This window comes from Nerophis lumbriciformis, linkage group LG26, assembly GCF_033978685.3.
Source record: "Nerophis lumbriciformis linkage group LG26, RoL_Nlum_v2.1, whole genome shotgun sequence".
In the NCBI taxonomy this organism is placed as follows: domain Eukaryota; kingdom Metazoa; phylum Chordata; class Actinopteri; order Syngnathiformes; family Syngnathidae; genus Nerophis; species Nerophis lumbriciformis.
Window position 1 is genome coordinate 20,911,039 of NC_084573.2, and position 26,072 is coordinate 20,937,110.

The following is a 26,072-nucleotide window of genomic DNA, read 5'->3' on the forward strand; positions in this document are numbered from 1 at the left end:
ATTATCGATTTCGACCAATATTAAAAAACGGATAACGTGATATTGTTTTCAGCCATATTGCCCAGCCCTGGTTGACACCGATTGTCTTTTCTGCAGTCCTAATTGTCCGTTGCTGTCTGATTCTGATTATTCTGGCATGTAAACAGAATCAGAGAAGAGAAAGTAGAAATGAGTGCTGCGGAGAATGAATAAATTGTGGATAGAACAGGAAAAATCACCTCGACCGTTTAGCAGTTTTTTTCGAACGGATCAAAGTCCTTCACCGCGCTCATTTTTTTTTTCCCTACCTGTTCCCTATTTGGATGTACGGAAACAACAGGTACGAACTAAAGTGTAGGACTGTATTAATAAGATAAATAACAAAATATAACAAATGTGCAACTTTAAAATAATAAGTTGGTCCAATAATATATAAAAAAATTATTGCATTAACGTAAATTCATTTCAATACTTAAATAAGAATAACGGACCAAATTAAATGTTACACAGACCATGTGCTGTAAACCTGCAGAAAAACTTGTTCTTCCCAAGTTTCTCTAAATTTTGCACTATTTTGTTACACTTTATTAAACATTTCTTAAATATTCCTTTTTTTCACCTTAATTTATTGAGGGTTTTGTTAAGTGTTTATTGTGATTTTAGAATTTTGTTTACATTGATTGTTTGACTGTTTTCCATGGTTGTGTTGAAATTTCCTTTCCTTTCTGCATTGATAGTTAATCAGAGGAAAGTTACATTTGAAATAGAAATGTTAACATTTAATAACATATTTTTCTCCTGGTCCATATAAAAAATATAAATAATATCAATATCTACCAATATAAAACACATATTGTGATACAGTTTCCAGCCATATCGTCCAGCCCTAAGTTGGAGTCTCCAAAAGTGTCCAATAAGACCAGAAAAAGTCGCTAGATTTGTTGCTATACGCGTTTGTGAAAAACAGAATCCAGAGGGGCCTCAATACTCGTTGAATATGTACAGTATCCAAATATAAATATCAGGGTGCGAATGAGCTTGTTCAAAAGATCATTCTCACATTCTAATTATAATGTGTTTGTGAGCTAGCGCCACATTTTTTTGTGGTGACCAAATTTATTATGATATGGTATAAGTATGGGAAACGCTGAAATGCCTAAATCCCGAGACTTGTGTGTAGTCAGTCTGACATCAAATACTTTCAATAGCTGTCATTGTAGAAGTGTTGTCTTCTACCCTCAATTAAGCACCCAACAGTTACTACACTACATATAAAAGTATTCCTGGTTTATGAGCAGTGAACACAAGCTGCATGTAAGTTTAGAGCAGTGACAGGGGCCCATGTGACCTGAGAAGAACCTTAAAAGGTTATGCGAGTGATGACAAACAGATGCGTTACACGGTCAAGGAACCCAACTATAGAAAAATCAGAGAGAAAAAAAATCGACTGCATGTGCGTTGCTTTTTTTTTTAGTTGTGTGTAGGCATCGCTGCACAGTGCGGTTTGTAGCACCATAGTGTTTTATTATGGTCCACATTCACTGAGCTGTGTACAAACAAACACACATGAGCTGTCCCGCTTGGTGGACAGATAGCTTGTGTGTGTGTGTGTGTGTGTGTGTGTGTGTGTGTGTGTGTGTGTGTGTGTGTGTGTGTGGCCATACCTCTGTGTGTCAGGGGGTCACAGGTCAGAGGAGCCCCAATAAAAGGATGTCTAATAGAAAGACAGAGAAAAGGCCATTATAAATTAATTATCTTCAGTCACCAGACAATAGTGTCACAGCCTTTTCAAACACTATGACATATATATCTTTGTTTATTCAATTGGGTTGACAGAACCTCTCTCTGAATGTTTTGAACTCCTGTTCCGATGCCAGTGTCATACTGAGCAAATTTGTGCCCCAGCAGGATTCCTTTGTGGGCGTCCTAAAGTTAATGCCATGTTGTGTTCATTGGACAGAAAACTAGTTAAGACTGAATCAATAGCACCTCTGCTTGTTGGATGCTCTATTGCACAGGTGTCAAACCCAAATCTGGCTCGCCACATTATTTTATGTGGCCTGCAAAAGCTTGGAAATATGCGTTATTAAAATGCTAAATCTTTTATAACTAAATATATTTATTTCCCTTTTGACATTAAAAATCATGTACTGCATGCAATTGCATATCTTTTAAAATGCAATATTATCAAAATAAAAATATTATATTAACATGTATTCCAAAAATATTTTTTGTTAAAATAAAGATAAATACTGTACTTGAATACCTGCTTGACTTATGATTTCAAAACAAATCACCAATCAAATTGTACATTGTAAAATTGACAATAGATTTTACGGTTAAATTCCGCCGACTGAGTTTTTTACCGTAATATCAACTTTGGTACGGTTTTTTTCCATATACAGTAAGACACCAAAACATAAAAAAACTAACAAAAAAACATTACGGTAAAAATGAATTGGCAGCACTGTTGCATGAATTTTACCGCTAAAAACAGTGGTATGGTTTTTCCATTCCATTCCATTTATAATTTTTTTTTTATACACTGTAAAAAAAAAAAAAAAAAAAAAAGGTTTTACTGTAAAATTCTGGTGACTGAGCTGCCAGTTTTTAAAGTAAAATTTAAAGATTGTTTTTTGCAACTTATGTAAAAAAATACATTGTTTATATATATATATATATATATACATACACATATACACACACACACACGCATATTCATATATTACTCATTGTTAAATGCGGCCCTCTGAGGGCAACCATAACTACGATGTGGCTCTCAATGAAATCGAGTTTGACACCCCTGCTCTATTGCTTTAAGATGTGTTTAATTCACAGACAATTCCACATATATTCATTCCTGCTTCAAATTCTGATGATAAAATCATCAAAGTTTGTACGAAGCCAGAAACCCTGTCACATGCCAGATAACAAAAAAATCATGAAGTAAGCGTGATTACCTACTGTTTTACTGTACAAAATGTAGGCCCTTGTTATTTTTAACGGCACCCCCCGTCACTTTGCCCTGATGCTGAACCTGCAACAAGCCCGTATAGCCGCCGTCAATAAGACCCCAGCAACAAATAAAATGCACTCGTGCTCAAGCAACATGGCTGTTATTTAGGGTAAGTCTGCACAGGCTGTATATTTATATGGGTGTACAGTAGGAGTGTAACGGTACACAAAAATTTCGGTACGGTACGTATCTCGGTTTAGAGGTCACGGTTCGGTTCATTTTCGGTACAGTAAGAAAACAACAAAATATACATTTTTTAGTTATTTATTTACCAAATTTGCAAAATCTTCTACCAAAAATATTTTTCTTAGTGGAATATTTGATGTGAAGTAATCGGAACCTTGGATAGGTCAATAATTCATAATAACATTGATTTTGATTCAATATTATGTTTTGAGCAATGACAGTTTGAAAGAAAGAAAAAACAGCTTTGTTTTATTAGTCAACATTGCAACTTTTTCTAAATTACATTTAACCTTTAAGCTTTTTTATTTCACTTTTGAATTGTTTTTGTTTATTTTAATAGTATTTTTAGAATGTGCCGTGGGCCTTTAAAGCATTAGCTGTGGGCCGCAAATGGCCTCCTGGGCACACTTTTGACACCCCTGCTAGGTATAATAAAAATCTGATAAATCTATGGATAAAAAGCAGAGCCTGGCGACGCATGCGCGTTTATCATAACTCGCTCGCTCTCTCTGTCTCTGCCTCTCCCTCACGAATGCTGCTGCGCGCACAATTTGTTTTGTTTTTAACCCCTTCTTAACCCTGAACGTACATTGAAAATACACGCAACCCTAACTCAAAATGCCGGACATTTGATACATTTAAGAAACTCTGCCGGGACAGCCCCGCAAAAGAGGACATGTCCGGTGAAAAGAGGATGTATGGTCAGTCTATCGTAGCCTGGTCGTTGCTAGCATGCCGTGTGTTGTGCCTCGGTTTTGTTTACACAACGTGCGGTATGCTACTTAATATGTCCATGTGGAAACTCGTTCGGTACACCTCCAAACCAAACCGAAACCCCCGTACCGAAACGGTTCAATACAAATACACGTACCGTTACACCCCTAGTTTACAGTGCAATTCAGGGAGCACAAAATAGGTTGACAGCTGCAGCCTGCAACTAAGTCATTTCAAGTGAGTGGGGACCAAAACAATGTTGGCTGAGGACAACATCAAGCTTTACTCCTACTGTAATCAGGACGGACTACAATAAGACGACGGTTTCAGTGAACTAATCCCAGTGAGGCCACACAGCTGTAACAGTAAAATCTGTGTCCAGGTGTGCACCAATTATATCGACAAACATTTGAATGGACATGGTTGAAACAGAGCTTTTTGATTTCAGTCATAAGAAATGTGCGACATGATCTCATGTTTTTATACCTCATTTAACACCAGAACAAAGTTACTGACTTAACGGGTGTTGCTTTATAACACACACACGGGCATTTTTTGATGTGTCCTAGGCTCCATGCAAGTGTGCGCGGCTAATGCACGTCTAATAGTTCGCTATGTAGCGCTGAGGGAGGAACTGCTGGAGTACCCAGCATGCCTTGCATGCACCTTGTAAATAAAGTTAAAGTTAAGTTAAAGTACCACTGATTGTCACACACACACTAGGTGTGGTGAAATACCAGTTAAAGTTACTATGAGCGCTTTGTTGTTGTTACCCAGAAAGAATGGCAGTTCATTGTTGTTGTGAGTTAGCTTACTTGTTAGGTGTTGTGCTGTTTATTTAGTTCATACTTCACTAAGATTGTCATTCTGTTTGATTATTTTTGCCAAACTGGTTGCTGGATATTGATAACAAATAGAAGAGCACATATACAGAGTACCGATCCTATGATCCTACTGTACCTGTATGTATTTGGGATGCACCGATCGATCAATTACCGATCAGTATCGGGCAATTTTTGGAAAAGGATGTGATCGCAACTGCCGATTAATTCATTACAAATGCTGAGTGTTAATTTTGGAGCTTTATTCAACTTCCACGCTATCTTAATAATAGTGTAGTCCTTCTTGTTTGAAACTAGCTATAATTAGTCCAAATATGTGTTCATCCATTGCTTATTGTTTTCCATAACTGTGGGTGAGGGCAGACCACCCACTAGTGTACCTGTACAACCACAATACAGACAATTTAGTATTTTATCATAACCCTGATCACGCGTGCACAGGCCCGACTGTCCTGCATATCACAACGCTCTCTCTTTTGCACGCACAGATACACACACACACACACAGAGTACACACCTGTTTGCAGCTGCGCACAGTCTAAAACATGGAATCACAAGCTGCTGGATTTGCGGCCCAAAAGAGTTATTCTTCACAGTGGCTGAAGACGAATGGCACTGATGAAATGTTGGGAAGACTCAAAAAGAGCAAGACGCTGATTTAGAAAGAGGCGTCAGGCAGGCAAAGGCGTACTAAAGAGTGGTAAGAGGGTGTTTACCACCCTCTGGACGGAGACACACACACACACACACACACACACACATACACAGAGCATAGCATGCCACATGACCACATAGCCACTTGCAGCTGCTCTGTATCCTCATGTCTGCCCTGACAGTTCTCTACGAATGTGTGAGTGCGTGCGTATTGTATGATGTGCATGCAGCGGGAATAACTTCAGACACAGACAGTTCTGAAATACCCATGAGAGCTATTTCTTTTCAGTGTGGCCCTTTCGTGTCATACACCAGAGGAGGCTCGTTGACTTAAGACCCAAATCCTTGCAGACACTTCAAGGTTTCAGCAAACTGAGAAAGCAGATTGTGATCCATGCACTTTTTCTTAGCAGTGATTTCATTGGACATTTTAGACACATGGAGGCTATGTTTACATAAAATAAGCCCCCCACACGATGGAATTGGTAGTGTAGTGGTTCACGCAGTAGACTTTCATGCAACATACGTGGGGTCAATAATAAGGTGGAGTATCACATTGGTAACTCGCTATATAGAAATATTTTGCCTTTGATACCCCAATTATGTGGCATGATACAATGAGTGTGATATTTTATATATAGTACATTATAATACCGACGTAACGGAAGAAGAGAAAAGTTAAGACAGTCTTAAGGTGCACGACAAGTATGCTTAACATTTAAAAAAAGTATATTCAGTTAAAAAATACTTTTTTCTCAGTTTAAGTTCAGTTAATGCTTTTCATGAGAAGACAATTACCGTAAATTCCTTGCTATAAGCCGCTACTTTTTTCTTACACTTTGAACCCTGAAAACAGGCTGCAACAAAAAGGGGACTTTCCTCATGCAGGGCAAACGGGCTGGTGCTTGTTTTACTAGCTACTACTCAATGCAGAGTAGTAGTTTTTTTTATTAAAAAAACAAACTACTAATGGTATTATCATATATATTGTATTTGTTGATGTAGTTGTCAGAAAAAAAAAGCCTGATACCATTAAAAAAGGTTGATACTGATATACAACAAAAAGCCAAATATCACTGGTTTACACTAAGCTAATGATGTGATAAGAGCTTTTTTTTTTACATTGACATAAGCATAATTCTTTAATTAATGGCAAATATGCAATTCTAATTTTGACCTGCATGTATCAATCAGACTGTAAGACATGTCTTCATTGTACATTTGCATGTATAGTATTTATATCTGATGTTAGTGTATTTATGATGCTGTACAGTCAGAGATAACAATGCATTTTTAAAAACATTTTGTCCAATCTATGCTATCCTCCCACTAAATGCTCCATTCACAATCACACACAAACACACCCTGAGTCAGGATATACGGTATTAGAAAGGGATAGCTGGAATATATCATAGTAAAGTATCTATATTTTTAGTCATATAGTCAGTTCATTGCAAGCAGGTTAAATAAAAAGTAAAACTCCCCCTGCCTCTCCAGTGTCTTACAACAGAACTTTGACCTATGTGCTGCCATTGATACAAGGCAGGTAAAAACAGCAACACATCTCAATTTACGCAATTAAGATGGCCAGTGAGTAGGACAGATTTGTTTTCCTGGATCTGGTCGGCAGATTTGGGGGATTTAATCTGGTGGAGTTAATAGTAATATCCCTCGGAGAATCAAACATTGCGCATGAAAGATATGAAATAAGCCTTTGGTGATTTCATGATTAGTTTGGTAGAAATATTAACCCACAAGTTTTCTGGGATGCCTTCCAAAATGCGTGAGGAAAGTTGAAAATCTACCCACATTTGGTACTTGACAGGTCTAAACATTAGCATTGTTTTATGCTGCCAATTCAGACACTGATCATGCATGAGTGAGATCAATCGATACCAATACCGATCACAGGTGTTAACTGTGTACATTTTTCAAATTATTTATGGTTAGAAGGCTATTGACAGCTTAATAATATCAACACAATATTTAAACTACTTCCTTGTTCTACTTTCATGCATACCCTTGTTTAATCAAAACAAAGTACACAATAGCTAAACAAACCCCAAAACTACTATTTACTAGGGCTGCGAATCTTTGGGTGTCCCACGATTCGATTCAATATCGATTCTTGGGGTTACGATTCGATTCAAAATCAATTTTTTCCGATTCAACGCGATTCTCGATTCAAAAACGATATTTTTCCGATTCAAAACGATTCTCTATTCATTCAATATATAGGATTTCAGCAGGATCTACCCCAGTCTGCGGACATGCAAGCAGAGTAGTAGATTTTTGTTAAAAGCTTTTATAATTATAAAGGACAATGTTTTATCAACTGATTGCAATAATGTAAATTTGTTTTAACTATTAAATGAACCAAAAATATGACTTATTTTATCTTTGTGAAAATATTGGACACAGGTGTTGTCAAGCTTATGAGATGCGATGCAAGTGTAAGCCACTGTGACACTATTGTTCTTTTTTATAAATGTCTAATGATAACGTCAATGAGGGATTTTTAATCACTGCTATGTTGAAATTGTAACTAATATTGATACTGTTGTTGATAATATTCATTTTTGTTTCACTAGTTTTGGTTTGTTCTGTGTCGTGTTTGTGTCTCCTCTCAATTGCTCTGTTTATTGCAGTTCTGAGTGTTGCTGGGTCGGGTTTGGTTTTGGAATTGGATTGCATTGTTATGGTATTGCTGTGTATTGTTTTGTTGGATTGATTAATTAAAAAAATAAAAATAAATTAAAAAAAATTAAAAATAAATAAATAAAAATAATTGATTTTTTAAAAATGAGAATCGATTCTGAATCGCACAACGTGAGAATCATGATTCGAATTCGAATCGATTTTTTCCCACACCCCTACTATTTACTACTCATAAATTGGTTTTTCACCTCAAAATCCTCCTGTGTGCAGAGAATTGATCATAAACTGATACTACCCTACTACACACCAACAGTTACTGTCGTGTGAATTGAGACACATAATTAGCTACTAGCTGCTTGTCAGCCTGGGGACTAAAAATAATTAAGTATCAGCCAGAAAGGATCAGCGTTTGTGATTGGCAATAAAAGGCATTAATCGGCAAAAGCAATCGCATACTTCTTAACAAATATTTACCCCGATACAGATCCCTACTTAATATACAAAACAATATTTTACTAATTAAAATGGAAGAAGATAAACAAATAAATATGAGTGTTATGAAGCCTGAACAATACATGTATTGTTTCCTCTGCTAAGAAAGTATATTGGATGTCTATGTATCTTAAGTACATTGAATTTTTTTTTAAACTTGGTTAAAAGATTTTAGTGTAAGTACTTTTTTACCATATGCAACAATACCACGATAATAATGATAACTATGATCATTTTGGTCACAATAACATTATATATATGGACATACTGTAAACATGTGATGTACCATGAATTGATTAACGTGGACCCCAACTTAAACAAGTTGAAAAACGTATTCGGGTGTTACCATTTAGTGGTCAATTGTACGGAATATGTTCTGTACTGTGTAAACTGTACTGTTTCATACAATGTATTCTCTTCCTTTGCGATCTACTAATAAAAGTTTCAATCAATCAATCAAAACTACAGTAAGTTCAATGTAACCTGGGTATGCAGGTTCTAAATAAACAAAACAGTCAATCACTGAAGTAATAATTAAGATCACAAAAATACAGTATAAACTATAAAGCCTCTTCTGCATAAATTGTTGAAGCGCATTATAATTCATGATAAAAGTGATTTATTCCTAAGTCATGTTCTCATTAAAAAGTAAAGAAATCGAACGTGCCCGTACCCGATGATCTACTTTAACAGTTAGGATTTGGCAAATGCTTGCCTATTTCTGTCCCAGTGTCAAAAGGAAGACAAACAGTGGCAGTGTTGTCACAGCACCAGGTGATGACAACACACAGGTATTTAGCAAACACATGCAGTGAAACGTTATATTCAAGAACGTGAGCACCCTTTGAGAAAAAAAGTACCGGTAGACCTTTTCTATCAGCACAAAGTGCTGCCACGCAACCCCGAAATAACAATTTGAAAATAAAGACTCCAGTTCCTGCAAATGTGTGCACTTCTATACTATATTTTACCTTTAGATTTATTCTCATCTGCGAGGCTTTTTGGCTGTCTTTTTGACACTTGCATGTCCCATGAAATGTACCACAGAATTTTTAGTTTTTTAGTAGATTAATTACCAACATTTTTATTATTGAAAATGTAATGTAAAAGGCAATAACATGCATGCAAAGAACTAAGAAAACACTTCCCATTTGGCAACTCTGTCCTGTAGCCACAACACTTCTGGTGTTGTGACCTCTGTTAACGATCCGTCACGTCAAAAACATACCTTCTCTCTGGCTACTAATAAATACTCTAGAACGACAACTGGTCCGGAACTGTCAGTGTTTGGATTATAATCATCCAAATATGATTAACAGCAAAGTAGACGGCCGTGAATGTTGTGGCTCAGAGAGCGAAGGGAGGCATCTACAAGAAAGCTAGCTAGGCGGTTCGTTAACTAGCGAGCTTGTTTCGGTGCTCAGTTTGGCGTTTAGGCAAGAGGAACAGCGTGTACCTGCGGCTGAGGCAAGCGTTCAACAAATTTTGTTTAAATCTTATTTTTTGATATATTTCATTACAAAAAGGCAGAAGGGATATTTTGACATGTAAATAAATGTTTAAAAACACTGATTTCACATGCCTGATTATTGAAGACTGCCCTGGTTCAACTTTCCTTGCAAAGTACTATATTATTTAAAATGTAAATATAAAATAATAAAATGTTCTGGTCTGAAAGCAATCCTATCTTAAAGAAAAGCTAATCCTGCACCAACAAATGGCCTCAAGGTTGTACAATTCAGAATTTGACCAAAGCTTCTGAGAAAATGATGCCTCTAAAATTGCATAAAACTGGCATGCATGAAAAATAGTTTTGAAATCCAAATAAATCTGAGGTTCATGTCATCATGTGTTGGACTTTGTATTTGAAGTTCCGTTGGGCACTAAAATAAAAAGGAAATAGTTTCTTAAGGGAGGCTAAAATGGCGTTTCAAAGGATAGATGACACCGAATGGAAGCCAAACAAGACGTGCTACAAGATGTTCTTTAGAAGCCGGAAGGAAGCAAAGCATGAGAACATCAGATGGTTAGAGTGACAAAACCGAAAACAAACACCAGAAAATAGGAACTGAATGGGTGCTTTCTGCCCTGAAGAGAAAACTAGACACATACTGTAATAACAAACATATTGCATACAAAAATGTTGAGTTAATTATATTGTTGAGATACTGCACTCCTCATTCACAAGGTGTGCCACTGATTTTCAAATGTATACAAGAATCTTTACTTTATTATACTATATCGCAGGAGGTATCCTAAGGAATAATAAACAAAAAAAACTCATTATTCACACAAAATGACATTTTACTGTAATTTGGTTTAGGTTAAATGTTATTAAGGAGGGGAGAACTCTTCAACATCAGTTAAGTTCTAAATTTGTGTGGGACAAACACGTTAAATGATCTTTGATTTATTGCTGGTCCATGGAAGTGACGCTTTTCTTATATAACAGATATGGTAAGATTTTTGACCGGCGTTTTTTTTTTCTGTAGGTCTTTGAAAAACAGCAGAGCATTTTGGCTTTTTTTCCACAGATTACTAAAAACATATTTTTTTTATTGAACTGCTGCCGTCAGGCAGGAGATACAGGACGATAAAATGCCGGAAAAACAGGTTCAAGAACACTTTCTACCCGAGAGCAATAGTGTCGCTGAACACAATCAAGGCATAAAAAAGAATGACTGTGCATGTGAGCTGTGTGCTTGGTATTTATGTTTATTTATTTATTCATTTATTTATTTATTTGTATCTTTTTATCTCAGTACCAATGTTCTTATGTTTTTAAGTTCCATCTATGAATTTGCACTGAATGGGTTTGCTTGCAATGTACAATGACAATAAAGATCTATTCTATTCTATTCTATCAGAGCCAGTGTTTCCCATACATTTATTTGCAGCGGCCAGCCATAGATACATTTGGTTTACCACATATAGATTTGGCGTTACCCATTACATTGTAGCTCATAAACACATTGTAAGGAGACTGACTGTGAAAGTAGCACGCTTTAGCTCTTCACTATCTTTAAGCTTACATGCAGCCTGTGTTGACTGTTCATCAACCAAGAATCCTTTTTATGTAGTGTAGTAACTGATGGATACTTTATTGAGCGTAGAAGATGTTCTGAGGAATGTACATTTTTACTATGACAAATGTACGACAGAAGAAGACATTTCACTCGTAGTTTGCAAAACTTATTCTGCAGGTATTCCACCGGGAGAGAAGATAACGAGCTTCGGCACAACAAAATCTGATAAGTCACATTAAAATTCACCACCGTCAAGATTCACGGAAGGAGTATGAAGCTGCCTGTGCTGCTAAGGAGAGACCTGGTGTTAATAGCAGCGACCACAGCAAACGTATAGCCACGGATTGATGAGAAAGCGTTTGATAAGAGGTAACTGAAAGAAAATACCTTAGGGCGAAAGAACTTGAGGACAAATTGAGTAAATGTTTATGTTTAACTCAATGGTTTATCTGGAGGCACAGGCTTTAGTTAATTACTTGTTATGAATGCAGCTGAGATAGGCTCCAGCGACCCCCCGCGACCCCAAAAGGGACAAGCGGTAGAAAATGGATGGATTGATGGATTTCTTAGTGTAAAAAATGCAATTTATTATTGGAACCCTGATTTTTACAGTTGAGTCTTGTATCTCTATGGGGCAGGCCCTCATTGCACTATACTGATAGGGAAACATATACTTCTAATCATTTTATTTCAGTTAATCAAAAAAAGAGATTGTTGCGTTGTTGCCAACTACAATGCATGATCTTATTGGCTTAGTTCTATCTGGCGTATTTACTGTATATGTATGTTGTGTTGGACAGATTTTGTTTATTTTTTCATTTTATTTAATCATTTTCGGGGTCTTTCTGTGTGGAGTTTGCATGTTCTCCCCGTGACTGTGTGGGTTCCCTCCGGGTACTCCGGCTTCCTCCCACCTTCAAAGACATGCACCTGGGGATAGGTTGATTGGCAACACTAATTTGGCCCTAGTGTGTGGATGTGAGTGTAAATGTTGTCTGTCTATCTGTGTTGGCCGTGTGATGAGGTGGCGACTTGTCCAGGGTGTACACCGCCTTCCACCCGAGTGCAGCTGGGATAGGCTCCAGCACCCCCCGCAACGCTGAGAGGGACAAGCGGGAGAAAATGGATGTTCAGAATGTTTGAGTTGCGTGTTGTCTACCAATTCAATAATTGAAAGGTTTAATTATCAATTAATTCTAACTTCTTTTTGCTCCACGCCATTATTAGAAATGTTTGCATGGGTCAGAATTACAGTAGGAAGTGTTAAGTGTACTTAAATTATAGTTCATTGGGTATACCAGTATAAGTGGACATTATCCTATTTCCACCAATAGATTTGTATATTTTTTGGAAGCGTGTCTACATTGTGGGCATAAGTGTGAACTGTTTAATTATTATATTCTCACCAAATATTGTGTAAATATACAGTATGTACGGTATATACATAAAGACCTCTTATCGGTTGTAAAGGTCTGGAAATGATCGGTTATTGGTATTGTTTACATTTTCATTATTGTGGATTACTATTGGAAACTGACATTAAAACACGTATTGCACTCCGCCCATCACAAAAAGAGGCGACAGAAGTAAGATCTATTACATTTCTAAACACGATTTAAAGTTTTTTGCTCACTTTTTGCATTACGTCCGCTTATGCAAATTAGATGAAGCGTCATCTAGCGTCTCCCCTGCAAACCACTGCCACAAATAGATTGCCATCCTTAGAGAAACACTGACTCCTATAATATGGAAGATCTTTGACTCACTTTACCATAGTCTTTCTGTTATGTTTTGATTTACAGGTACTTTAGTTTTAGCACTTAATAGTGATGATCAGTTGAATAGTCCTGAACTCAAGACTGGATAGGAATGACTGTTGATCTAATCATGGGTTTCACGTTCACCACCATTTTCTCCCCACCCACAGTGGAGACAGTGACACAATTCAGCCGCACATCAACAACCACTGAAGTAATTCTATACTAAAAAATCTGCTTATTTGAATAAATAACTTGACAACAGAGAGTTTTTTTCCTGTGTGCGCAGTTAAGTCTGTAAACAAATCACCCACAAGTTAGTGTCAATATAAACTGACACAGTCCTCAGGGGACAGTTAGGATGAATGCTGAGCTTCCTCACTCATGTTTCTCCTTTTAACTTCCTCTACAAGAGCTGGAAAATATACAGCCCAGTCTTACCTCAACTTAAGAGTGTTTTGAGAGCTGTCTCTCGGCTAATTGTTATGCTTTAAGTTGAAAGCAAAAAATGTAGTTACAAGCATGCCTGCCATTAGTGGGCGAAGCAAATGCCACAGTGAACCCTGTAATATCCGCCCAAAACATCTGGTCTAACTCGCTAGCGTCGTCAGACCAATGTGGATCATCTTGCACAGCCGTAACTTCCTGGCACTAAACCTGCAAAAAATATTTCCTCTCAGGTTTCTCTTTGTTTACTAGGGCTGCAACTAACAACTATTTTGAAAATTGACTAGCCATCGACTATCTTAACGATTAGTCAACTCGTCGGAATATAAAGCATACACATACTGTATTTTTCGGACTATAAGTCGCAGTTTTTTTCATAGTTTGTGTTCGTGTTTTTTTCCTTCTTTATTTTGCATTTCGGCAGGTGCGACTTATACTCCGGTGTAGGGATGTCCCGATCCAGGTTTTTGCACTTCCAATCCGATACCGATATTGTTTTTGCACTTCCGATCCGATACCGATACTGGCCTATCCGAGCATGTATTAAAGTTTAAAGTTATTTAGCCTACTTAGTTGTCAGAATCATGTTGAAAAGGGTTTTAGTACTCTTGATAACAACTAGCCAGCTGAATTAGGGGAGTTTGAATAATACACAATGGTTGGTAACAAGAAACTGACCTGTTTATTCAAGGATAAACACAAAATAGACAAAATTATACATGACACACAGAAATGGCATCATTGAACTAGGGCTGGGCGATATGGCCTTTTTTTAATATTGCGATATTTTAAGGCCATATCGCGATACACAATATATATCTCGATATTTTGCCTTAGCCTTGAATGAACACTTGATGCATATAATCACAGCAGTATGATGATTCTATGTGTCTACATTAAAACATTCTTCTTCATACTGCATTAATATATGCTACTTTTAAACTTTCATTCAGAGAAGGAAATCACAACTAAAAAAATCACTATTTTTTTCATACGGTGTTGATGTGGAAATGTTTGCCTCGGCATTTTGATGGTGTGGGCGTGTGGCACCGAACGGAGATAAGCGTCTCGACAGACGTTACAATATTTGAACAATGATGATGAAAACTGTTTTCTCTGTCGTGTCCGTGTGTCGAAAATTGTTATGCACTTATTTTTTTATTTGATTTTGTGCGTGGCATAGATTTGCGGTGCGCAGAGGACGCTTGAGCAGTGCGCAATTGCACAGGCGCGCACCTTAGCGGCTGCGCTAGCATCACAGCTAACGTTAGCCATGCTGCTACCACTCTGCTGGGAGAGGGCGTATACGTATGTGACGTATGACGTGACAGTATGTGACGTGTGTAAGAAGCTGCGCTCGCTGTCTGTGAGAAGGAGACACAGAAAAGAGTGAGAAGAGCCTGTTGTGTAATGCCAGCAGCTAAAATCAACTGCGTGAGAATCCACAGACCTGTGGATGTGTTGAAGGTGTGCTGGAAAATGCGGAACGGAAATTAGGGAGCAGCAGAAAAGTGGAATGTATTATTTAAATAGGTGCGTTGGAAAACACGGACCAGAGTTGTTTTTTTTTAAACTGGATCTGGATCGGCATTTTCCCATGCCTTCCCGATACGCATTTTTTGGCAAATATCGGCGGCCGATCCGATCCAAATATGGGATCGGGACATCCCTACTCCGGTGTGACTTATACTCGGAAAAATACAGTATTCACTTTTAAATTTAGCTTGACACATTTTTAGGCACGTGCTAACTAATATAAAGATGACTAATTTGTTCATAAATAATTGAACCGTTACAAAAATTTGTATAACTATTAAACTTGTGTCCATTTAAAAGTAAGGACAGAAAAAGTGCAAAATAAAGCAAGTATACTTTTTTATGTAGAAAAAATAAATAAATAAAAAGGAGAGTTAAAACATCAGCAATAACAACAAATAATAAAACAATAAAACTATCTTCCTCAAAAAGAAACAAGCATTTTGTGATAATGTGTTTAAAAAGCTGCACACTGATATATTTTTGATTAGCTTCTGGCATTTTTAGCACTCTAATAGACTCAATGCATATAATTGTATTATTAATTAATTCTTAACATTTTAGCCATTTAATAGATTATATGTTTAATCTTCTTTGATATTGGGGCATTGGTGCCTAATGTTCAGAGCGTGTGTGCGATTGACGTTTGTTATTGTGCCTTTCTTCATTGCATTGCAAACAGACGCTACTTTAAAAAGGACTTAAATTGATTTGGACAAAATTTAGCTGGAGGACTTTGGCTAAAATGATAGTTAAATCTATTTGTCACACAACTTTGTCTCACACTTGTTAGCAAGCTAGCAAGGTACAAGCTATCTTACAGAGTTGAGACCGCATCCTCCAGATGTCTGACATTCTTCCGCTTCAAATGCTCCCTTATTACAGATTAGTGTTGTCCGGATACCAATATTTTGGTACCAGTACCAAAATTATTTCGATACTTTTCAGTAGTTTTCTAAATAAAGGGAACCACAAAAATTTGCATTATTGGCTTTATTTTAACAAAAAAATCTTACGGTACATCAAACAAATGTTTCTTATTGCAAGTTTGTATTTAAATAAAATAGTGAACATACAAGACAATTTGTCTTTTATTAATAAGTAAGCAAACAAAGACTCCTAATTTAGCTGCTGACGTATGCAGTAACCCATTGTGTCATTTCCCGTTCTATTATTTTGTCAAAATTATTAAGGACAAATGGTAGAAAATTAATTATTAAATCTACTTGTTCATTTACTGTTAATATCTGCTTACTTTCTCTTTTAACATGTTCTATCTACACTTCTGTTTAAATGTAATACCGTAATCACTTATTCTTCTGTTGTTTGATACTTTACATTAGTTTTGGATGATACCACAAATTTGGGTATCAATCCGATACCAAGTCGTTACAGGATCATACATTGGTCATATTCAAAGTCCTCATGTGTCCAGGTACATATTTCCTGAGTTTATAAACATAATATACATTTTCTTTAAATGAAAGAAGATGTTGTGATGCCCAAAAATATCGACGTAATCATAGTAGTATCGCTACTGCACTTGGTATCATTATAGTGGATGTTAGGTGTAGACCCACCAATGGGGTGGCGGACCGGTACTTTTCAGAGGAGATATAGTACCGAAAATGATTCATTAGTAGCGCGGTACTATACTAATACCGGTATACCGTACAACCCTATTACAGATATAGTGTCATAAAAAACAGATTTGCTGTGCAAAATGAGCAAGGTATTTATATTTTTAAAAAGAATGGGGGGAAATATTAGCACACTTTACATGTTTTCACTCGACTATGTCGACAAAATTTGTCCCCGACAAATGTTATTGTCGACGCATTCCTAATGTTTACATTCTCACACTTTGGACTATTTTGTTACACTTTAAAAGGCATTTCTTACAAATTCCTTATTTTTGCACCTTAATTGTTTGTGTTGTCCATGGTTGTGCTGGCATTTTCTTTCCTCTCTGACTTAATAAGGGCATTATAATCAGTGGAGTGTTACATTTTAAATACAAATATTTACATTTAATATAGCACCCCCTGTGACCTCGAAAGGCCTAAATGGTAGAAAATGGATGGATATTTTTCTCTTGGTTCCTATTTTCAAAAGGTCATAAAAAATATTAATAAATATCAATATCAACCGATATAAAACCCTCATATCGTGATACAGTTTTCAGCCGTATTGCCCAGTCCTATTATTATTACAATACCTAAAAAAAAAAAACTACAGTAGTTGTTAGTAGCACATTCTACTGTATTGTCTGTGTGGAGTTTGCATGTTCTCCCCGTGACTGCGTGGGTTCCCTCCGGGTACTCCGGCTTCCCCCCGCCGTCAAAGACATGTACCTGGGGATAGGTTGATTGGCAACACTAAATTGGCCCTAGTGTGTAAATGTGAGTGTGAATGTTGTCTGTCTATCTGTGTTGGCCCTGCAATGAGGTGGCGACTTGTCCAGGGTAGGGTTGTACGGTATACCGGTATTAGTATAGTACCGCGATACTAATGAATCATTTTCGGTACTATACCGCCTCTAAAAAAGTACTGGTCCGCCACCCTCCAGCGCCCCCGTCGTCATCACGTTGTGTCATTGCTGGTTTACGAGCAGACAAGCATTTTCTCGCACAATCACGGAGTACTTACAAACAGACAAGGTGTGTAGACAGAAAAGGGAGAACGAACGCATTTTGGCTTAAAAACTAACGATAAAGGTGAAGTTATAACACTGAAACGCCCTCAGGAAGAGGTGCTTTAAGACATGGCTAGCTAGCTAGCGGCTAAAGTCCAGCCCCAGTCGGCAGTGTTTTAGCTACTTCTAAATCACTAATCCTTGCCTCCATGGTGACAAATAAAGTAAGTTTCTTACAAGTATCATCCCTGAAGGACGAAGAATAGCTAAACATGCTTCACTACACACCGTAGCTCACCGGCATCAAAATGTAAAAAAACGGCATTGGTGGATATTTATTTCGTTTTTTTTTATTTAAATTATGTTTATAAACTCAGGAAAAATGTCCCTGGACACATGAGTACTTTGAATATGACCAATGTATGATCCTGTAACGACTTGGTATCGCATTGATACCCAAATTTGTGGTATCATCCAAAACTAATGTAAAGTATCAAACAACAGAAGAATAAGTGATTATTACATTTCAACAGAAGTGTAGATAAAACATGTTAAAAGGGAAAGTAAGCAGATATGATCAGTAAATGAACAAGTAGATTAATAATTCATTTTCTACCACTTGTCCTTAATAATTTTGACAAAATAATAAAATGGAAAATGACAATATGTTACTGCATACATCAGCAGCTAAATTAGGAGCCTTTGTTTGCTTACTTACGACTAAGTACGGGACGGTATAGCTCGGTTGGGAAGGTATAGCTCGGTTGGGACGGTATTGCTCGGTTGGTAGAGTGGCTGTGCCAGCAACTTGAGGGTTCCTGGTTCGATCCCCGCTTCCGCCATCCTAGTCACTGCCGCTGTGTCCTTGGGCGAGACACTTTACCCACTTGCTCCCAGTGCCACCCACTGGTTTAAATGTAACTTAGATATTGGGTTTCACTATGTAAAGCGCTTTGAGTCACTAGAGAAAAGCGCTATATAAATATAATTCCCTTCCTTCCTAAAAGACAAGTTGTCTTGTATGTTCACTATTTTATTTAAGGTTTTGTCAAAACGTAAGATTTTTTTGTTAGAATAAAGTCAATAATGTAATTTTTTGTGGTCCCCTTTATTTAGAAAATTACCAAAAAGTATCAAAATAATTTTGATACCGGTACCAAAATATTGGTATCGGGACAACACTAGTCCAGGGTGTACGCCGCCTTCTGCCCAAGTGCAGCTGGAATAGGCTCCAGCATCCCCCCGCGACCCCGACAGGGACAAGCGCTAGAAATATATGGATGGATTGTTTTTTGTTTTTCTTTTTTAAATATGTTAAAATGGTGCTGTTTTGGAGGGACAAACACCAATTAAAAATGGTTGCAATTAGTTCAATGGGGGACATTGATTTGAGATACAAGTGTTTTGAGTTAAGAGCTCTGTCACAGAACCAGTTAAGCTCCTAAACTGAGGCACCGGTACTACTGTATATGCATGTGATGCTTACAATATCTTTTTTTCAGACTGTTATTCTAACAAGAACTTAAACGCTCCACCATAATGATATGTGTTGTTTCCTGTTTACAATACCAACTACACTCAACAGTGTGTGAGAAGACCCCCAAAAAAGCCTTTTAGTATTCCTGTTGACCCCAAATGTCACACAACCCCTCGTAGTCTAATTACACGCATTCCCTTTTACATTGTACACACAGCAGCCGTTTTAATCATTTGGCTTAAAAGTGACTACGCCGTTTTAAGCACTGGGCAGTTAGGATTGAAAAAAATAGTTTTAGGTGTTGCTCCACATGACAAAATGATTGTAGATAAGCCTGCGAAGGTAAAAAGGTGACATTTTTGAATGCGACTAACGTTCCTCGGTGAAGTCAAACAGCAGCCGTGATGTAGTTCAAATAAGTGGGCATGACTTTGGGAGTAAAGTTACACACAGGCAAGGGAGGGGGGACTCCGGTTTAACTGCAAAAACTATCTCAGAAACATTCAAACGGGAGGAAAAAAATCAAAAAGAAGTGATTTAGTTGTGTTGTTGTGTCGCTGTGTGTGACATTAGCGGCCATGTTGACGAACTCCATGTTCAACTAACAAAACATTACAAGTTGGCTCATAATTTAAATTAAACCGCACATATTAGAATATATATTTTTTGGTTTTGTTTAAAACGAATTGAATGTACTTACAGGGGGTTGTTGTCGACAGGTATTAACACACAAACATGAGGCTTCAGACTTCCAACAGCGGTTTTCACTTTTAGCTCCTTTTTCCGTCCGTTTCTTCCTGCTTAAATCATGTCATGGTCGCCCGGCTTTTTATGTCCGTAGTTAAGAAGCATGTCTCCATACGTCGCCTCCGAAGCGGCTGCCTGCTACACCGGTGCTCACTGTACTGAATGATGTAGAAGATGTTTTTTTTGTTTTTTTTGCCAGAAAGTCACTCCTTTCCAGCGCCATATTCCCTCCCCTTGTTGCAGCCTAGCCAGCCCCCACAACCTATTTCACACCCCAATGCCTTTCAATAGTACACTAACTTCATTAATGTGACACCGGCTCATTCCGCACTCTTGTATTACTAATAACACTTAAATAAATACTGCTTGAACTATACAGTCGTGGTCAAAAGTGTACATACACTTGTAAAGAACAAAATGTCATGGCTGTCTTGAGTTTCCAATCATTTCTACAATTCTTATTTTTTTTGTGATAGAGCATGGGTGTCAAACTCTGGCCCGCGGGCCAAATTTGGCCCGCCGTGTAATTTCATTTGGCCCTTGAGGCAATATCAAATTAACATTAGAGCTGGCGGTGCCACTGTAACACCGCATTCACCGCTAATACTCGTACTTGCCAACCCTCCCGATTTTCAGTGCCCCTCTCGTAAGTCTCCCGGGGCAACCATTCTCCTGAATTTCTCCCGATTTCCACCCGGACAACAATATTGGGGGCGTGTCTTAAAGACACTGCCTTTAGCGTCCTCTACAACCTGTCGTCACGTCTGCTTTTCCTCCATACAAACAGCGTGCCGGCCCCTGTCACATGATATATGCGGCTTCTACGCACTGAGGGTGGCCACATAAACAACTTTAACACTGTTACAAATATGCGCCACACTGTGAAACCACACCAAAGAAGAATGACAAACACATTTCGGGAGAACATCCACACCGTAACACAACATAAACACAACAGAACAAATACCCAAAACCCCTTGCAGCACTAACTCTTCCGGGACGCTACAAAAAAAAACCCCCGCTACCACCAAACCCCGCCCCACCTGAGCCCCCACATTAATGAACTAGCATCCCAGAAAAGATGGCAGGTATCTGGCTTGGGCACATCAGATTAGATCAGTGTGTTGCAAACTGAGCAGTAAAAAGGCCTGAATGGTTGATTTATTCATTGTTATTTTATTTTCAAATTTATTAGCCTGTGGAAAAAGTTAATGTTGATATTTACCTCAGAAGGCTGCAAATAGAAAAGAGGCATTCAATTTTTATTTACATTTTATTTGATATGCCATTGATATTTTTAAATTATTATTATTATTATTTATTTATTTATTATTATTTGAAACTCGATTTTGCATGTTACTATAAAGTTATATAAGCCTTGCTTGTTCAATATTCAATGCAAAACTTGTTTGGGTCCCAATTAAAAGGTTAATTTGTTCAACCTTGGCCCGCGGCTTTGTTCAGTTTTACATTTTGGCCCACTCTGTATTTGAGTTTGACACCCCTGTGATAGAGTGATTGGAGCACACACTTGTTGGTCACAAAAAACATTCATGAATTGTGGTTCTTTTATGAATTTATAATCAGTGTTGGGTTAGTAACTGAAAACCAGTAACTAGTTACAGTTACTAGTTACTTTATTTCAAAAGTAACTCAGTTACTAATTTAGTTACTTACACCAAAAAGTAATGCGTTACTGTGAAAAGTAACTATTTAGTTCCTTCTTTTTTTTAAGGCTCCCATTAATGCCCTTTTAGCCTTAATTTCACTACTGTTATTGCACTGGAGAATAATACAATGTGTTGATCATCTTGACATGCATTTGCATCACTGAACTCAGAAAGCAATGTGGTCTACATACAACACACAAAGACAAAGATATGTTTCAAAGGGCCAATTTATTTCAGGTCAGGCCAGAACAAATTGACAAAACTATTTTAAATAGCTGCAACATAATGGCACTTTAACTTGAACTTTAAGTAGACGGGATCTTTGATCCAAGACACAACATTTAAAGGCCTACTGAAACCCACTACTACCGACCACGCAGTCTGATAGTTTATATATCAATGATGAAATCTTAACATTGCAACACATGCCAATACGTCCGGGTTAGCTTACTAAAGTGCAATTTTAAATTTTGCGCGAAATATCCTGCTGAAAACGTCTCGGTATGATGACGCCGGCACGTGACGTCACGGATTGTAGAGGACATTTTGGGACAGCATGGTGGCCAGCTATTAAGTCGTCTGTTTTCATCGCAAAATTCCACAGTATTCTGGACATCTGTGTTGGTGAATCTTTTGAAATTTGTTCAATGAACAATGGAGACAGCAAAGAAGAAAGCTGTAGGTGGGAAGCGGTGTATTGCGGCCGGATGCAGCAACACAAACACAGCCGGTGTTTCATTGTTTACTTTCCCGAAAGATGACAGTCAAGCTTTACCATTGGCCTGTGGAGAACTGGGACAACAGAGATTCTTACCAGGAGGACTTTGAGTTGGATGCGCAGACGCGGTACCGTGAGTACGCATGCAGCTGCGGCTTCCAAACATTTGATCGTTTGCCCGTACGTGCCTGCCGCTATGTGCATGTCACGTACGTAACTTTGGGGACTTTGGGGAAATATATGTGCTGTAAGAACTTTGGGGAGGTGAACGGTACTTTGGGCTGTGGGATTGAGTGTGTTGTGCAGGTGTTTGAGTTGTATTGGCGGGTTATATGGACGGGAGGGGGGAGGTGTTTGTTATGCGGGATTAATTTGTGGCATATTAAATATAAGCCTGGTTGTGTTGTGGCTAATAGAGTATATATATGTCTTGTGTTTATTTACTGTTTTAGTCATTCCCAGCTGAATATCAGGTCCCACCCGCCTCTCACAGCATCTTCCCTATCTGAATCGCTCCCACTGCCCTCTAGTCCTTCACTCTCACTTTCCTCATCCACGAATCTTTCATCCTCGCTCAAATTAATGGGGAAATCGTCGCTTTCTCGGTCCGAATTGCTCTCGCTGCTGGTGGCCATGATTGTAAACAATGTGCAGATGTGAGGAGCTCCACAACCTGTGACGTCACGTGCATATCGTCTGCTACTTCCGGTAGAGGCAAGGCTTTTTTTTATCAGCGACCAAAAGTTGCGAACTTTATCGTCGATGTTCTCTATTAAATCCTTTCAGCAAAAATATGGCAATATCGCGAAATGATCAAGTATGACACAAAGAATGGACCTGCTATCCCCATTTGAATAAGAAAATCGCATTTCAGTAGGCCTTTGAATAAAATGTTATTTTCTTTGTGCTCGACAAAAGAAAAGTATTGAGAATGTCTCCATGTTAAGAAACTCGACTTCTGGCTTCACCATGAAAAAGCTAAATTTTTATTTTGTTAGAAAACCAACAAACTTAGCTGAACTGCACCAATTTTGTCAAGAAGAGTGGTCAAAAATTCAAGCCTAAGCTTGCCAGAAGCTTGTGGATGGCTACCAAAAGCGCCTTATTGCAGTGAAACTTGCCAAGGGACATGTAACCAAATATTAACATTGCCATATGAATACTTTTGACCCAGCAGATTTGGTCACATTTTCAGTAGACCCATAATAAATTCATAAAAGAACCAAACTTCATGAATGTTTTTTGTGACCAACAAGTATATGCTCCAATCACTCTATCACAAAAAAATAAGAGTTGTAGAAATTATTGGAAACTCAAGACAGCCATGACATTATGTTCTTTACAAGTGTATGTACACTTTTGACCATGACTGTACATATAATAAGCCTGCAAAAGTGTGCTAAAAGTTGAATGCAGGAATGTCCAAAGTGCGGCTTGGGGGCTATTTTGAAAATACTACTACCAAAAAACATAAAAAGTGGAATAAAAGAGCAAACAGGTGCAATGTAACGAGAAAATAAACAAAATAAAATATTGACACGATTAGATTTAGTTAGTTACCAGCATTATTGTCATTGTACAAGAACATACACAACGAAATTTAAGTGCTCTCCAAAATGTGTATAAAAAAGGATGAATACATTCTACAAAACCCAAAACCAGTGAAGTTGGCACGTTGTGTAAATCGTAAATAAAACAGAATACAATGATTTGCAAATTATTTTCAACTCATATTCAACTGAATAGAATGCAAATACAAAATATTTAATGTTCGAAATGAGAAACTACATTTTTTTGCAAATAATCATTAACTTAGAATTTAATGGCAACAACACATTGCAAAAAAGTTGTCACAGGGGCATTTTTACCACTGTGTTACATGGCCTTTCCTTTTAACAACACTCAGTAAGTTTGGGAACTGAGGAGACCAATTTTTGAAACTTTTGCATGATTTTAGGCTTCATAATGCACCACACATTTTCAATGGGAGACAGGTCTGGACTACAGGCAGGCCAGTCTAGGACCCGCACTCTTTTACTATGAAGCCACGCTGTTGTAACACGTGGCTTGGCATTGTCTTGCTGAAATAAGCAGGTGCTTCCATTATAACGTTGCTTGGATGGCAACATATGTTTCTCCAATACCTGTATGTACCTTTCAGCATTAATGGTGCCTTCACAGATGTGTAAGTTACCCATGCCTTGGGCACTAATACACCCCCATACCATCACAGATGCTGGCTTTTCAACTTTGCGTCTATAACAATCCGGATGGTTCTTTCCCTCTTTGGTCTAGAGGACACGACGTCCACAGTTTCCAAAAACAATTTGAAATGTGGACTCGTCAGACCACAGAACACTTTTCCACTTTGTATCAGTCCATCTTAGATGAGCTCTGGGTGTTGTTGATAAATAGCTTTCGCTTTGCATAGTAGAGTTTTAACTTGCACTTACAGATGTAGCGACGAACTGTAGTTACTGACAGTGGTTATCTGAAGTGTTCCTGAGCCCATATTTGGTCATATCTTTTACACACTAATGTCGGTTTTTGATGCATTGCCGCCTAAGGGATCCAAGGTCACGGGCATGCTGCTTACGTGCAGTGATTTCTTCAGATTCTTTGAACCTTTTGATGATATCGCAGACCTTAGATGGTGAAATCCCTAAATTCCTTGCAATAGCTCGTTGAGAAATGTTGTTCTTAAACTGTTCGACAATTTGCTCACGCATTTGTTCACAAAGTGGTGACCCTCGCCCAATCTTTATTTGAGAATTTACTGAGCATTTCATGGAAGCTGCTTTTATACCCAATCATGGCACCCACCTGTTCTCAATTAGCCTGTTCACATGTGGGATGTTCCAAATAAGTGTTTGATGAGCATTCCTCAACTTTCTCAGCCTTTTTTGCCACTTGTGCCAGCTTTTTTGAAACATGTTGCAGGCATCAAATTCCAAATGAGCTAATATTTGCAAAAAATAACAAAGATTTCCAGTTTGAACGTTAAGTATCTTGTATTTGCAGTCTATTCAATTAAATATAAGTTGAAAAGGATTTGCAAATCATTGTATTCTGTTTTAATATACGATTTACACAACGTGCCAACTTCACTGGTTTTGGGGTTTGTATATACTTTACGTTAACAGCAATAAATTGTAAACAGTCTTCATTAGTAAGGTAGCTATGAATATAAAAGACACTGCATACTACTGTATATACTTGTTGTTAGAAGCAATAAAATATGAACAGTCCTAATTGGTAAGGTAGATATAAATATAAGGCACACAGAGGTATTGATTGCACTTGGGTGTGGGGTTATGTGCATAGCAGAGTTCCAGATATTGCACCTGTAGTTCGAGCTATGGGAAGTAGAGATGTCCGATAATGGCTTTTTGCCGATATCCAATATTCCGATATTGTCCAACTCTTAATTACCGATTCCGATATCAGCCGACACCGATATATACAGTCGTGGAATTAACACATTATTCTGTCTAATTTGGTTGTGATGCCCCGCTGGA

General features: G+C 37.8%; 1 protein-coding gene across 9 annotated transcripts in view; it reads right to left on the bottom strand.

Moving 5' to 3' along the window:
- dtnba (dystrobrevin, beta a) overlaps positions 1-20,381 on the bottom strand; it is a 58,535-nt gene extending 38,154 nt beyond the window's left edge. For 2 of the 9 annotated variants that reach the window (XM_061987208.2, XM_061987206.2), the window contains exons 1-2: positions 20,120-20,381; positions 1,644-1,693 (exon numbers count right to left, since the gene is read on the bottom strand). The gene's annotated coding sequence lies outside the window, so the exon portion shown is untranslated. Of the gene's footprint in view, positions 1-1,643; positions 1,694-5,254; positions 5,408-20,119 lie in introns of those variants that run through there. The other 7 variants (XM_061987211.2, XM_061987205.2, XM_061987210.2 and 4 more) reach the window with 5 other exon arrangements.
- Between the last annotated feature and the right edge of the window lie 5,691 nt (positions 20,382-26,072).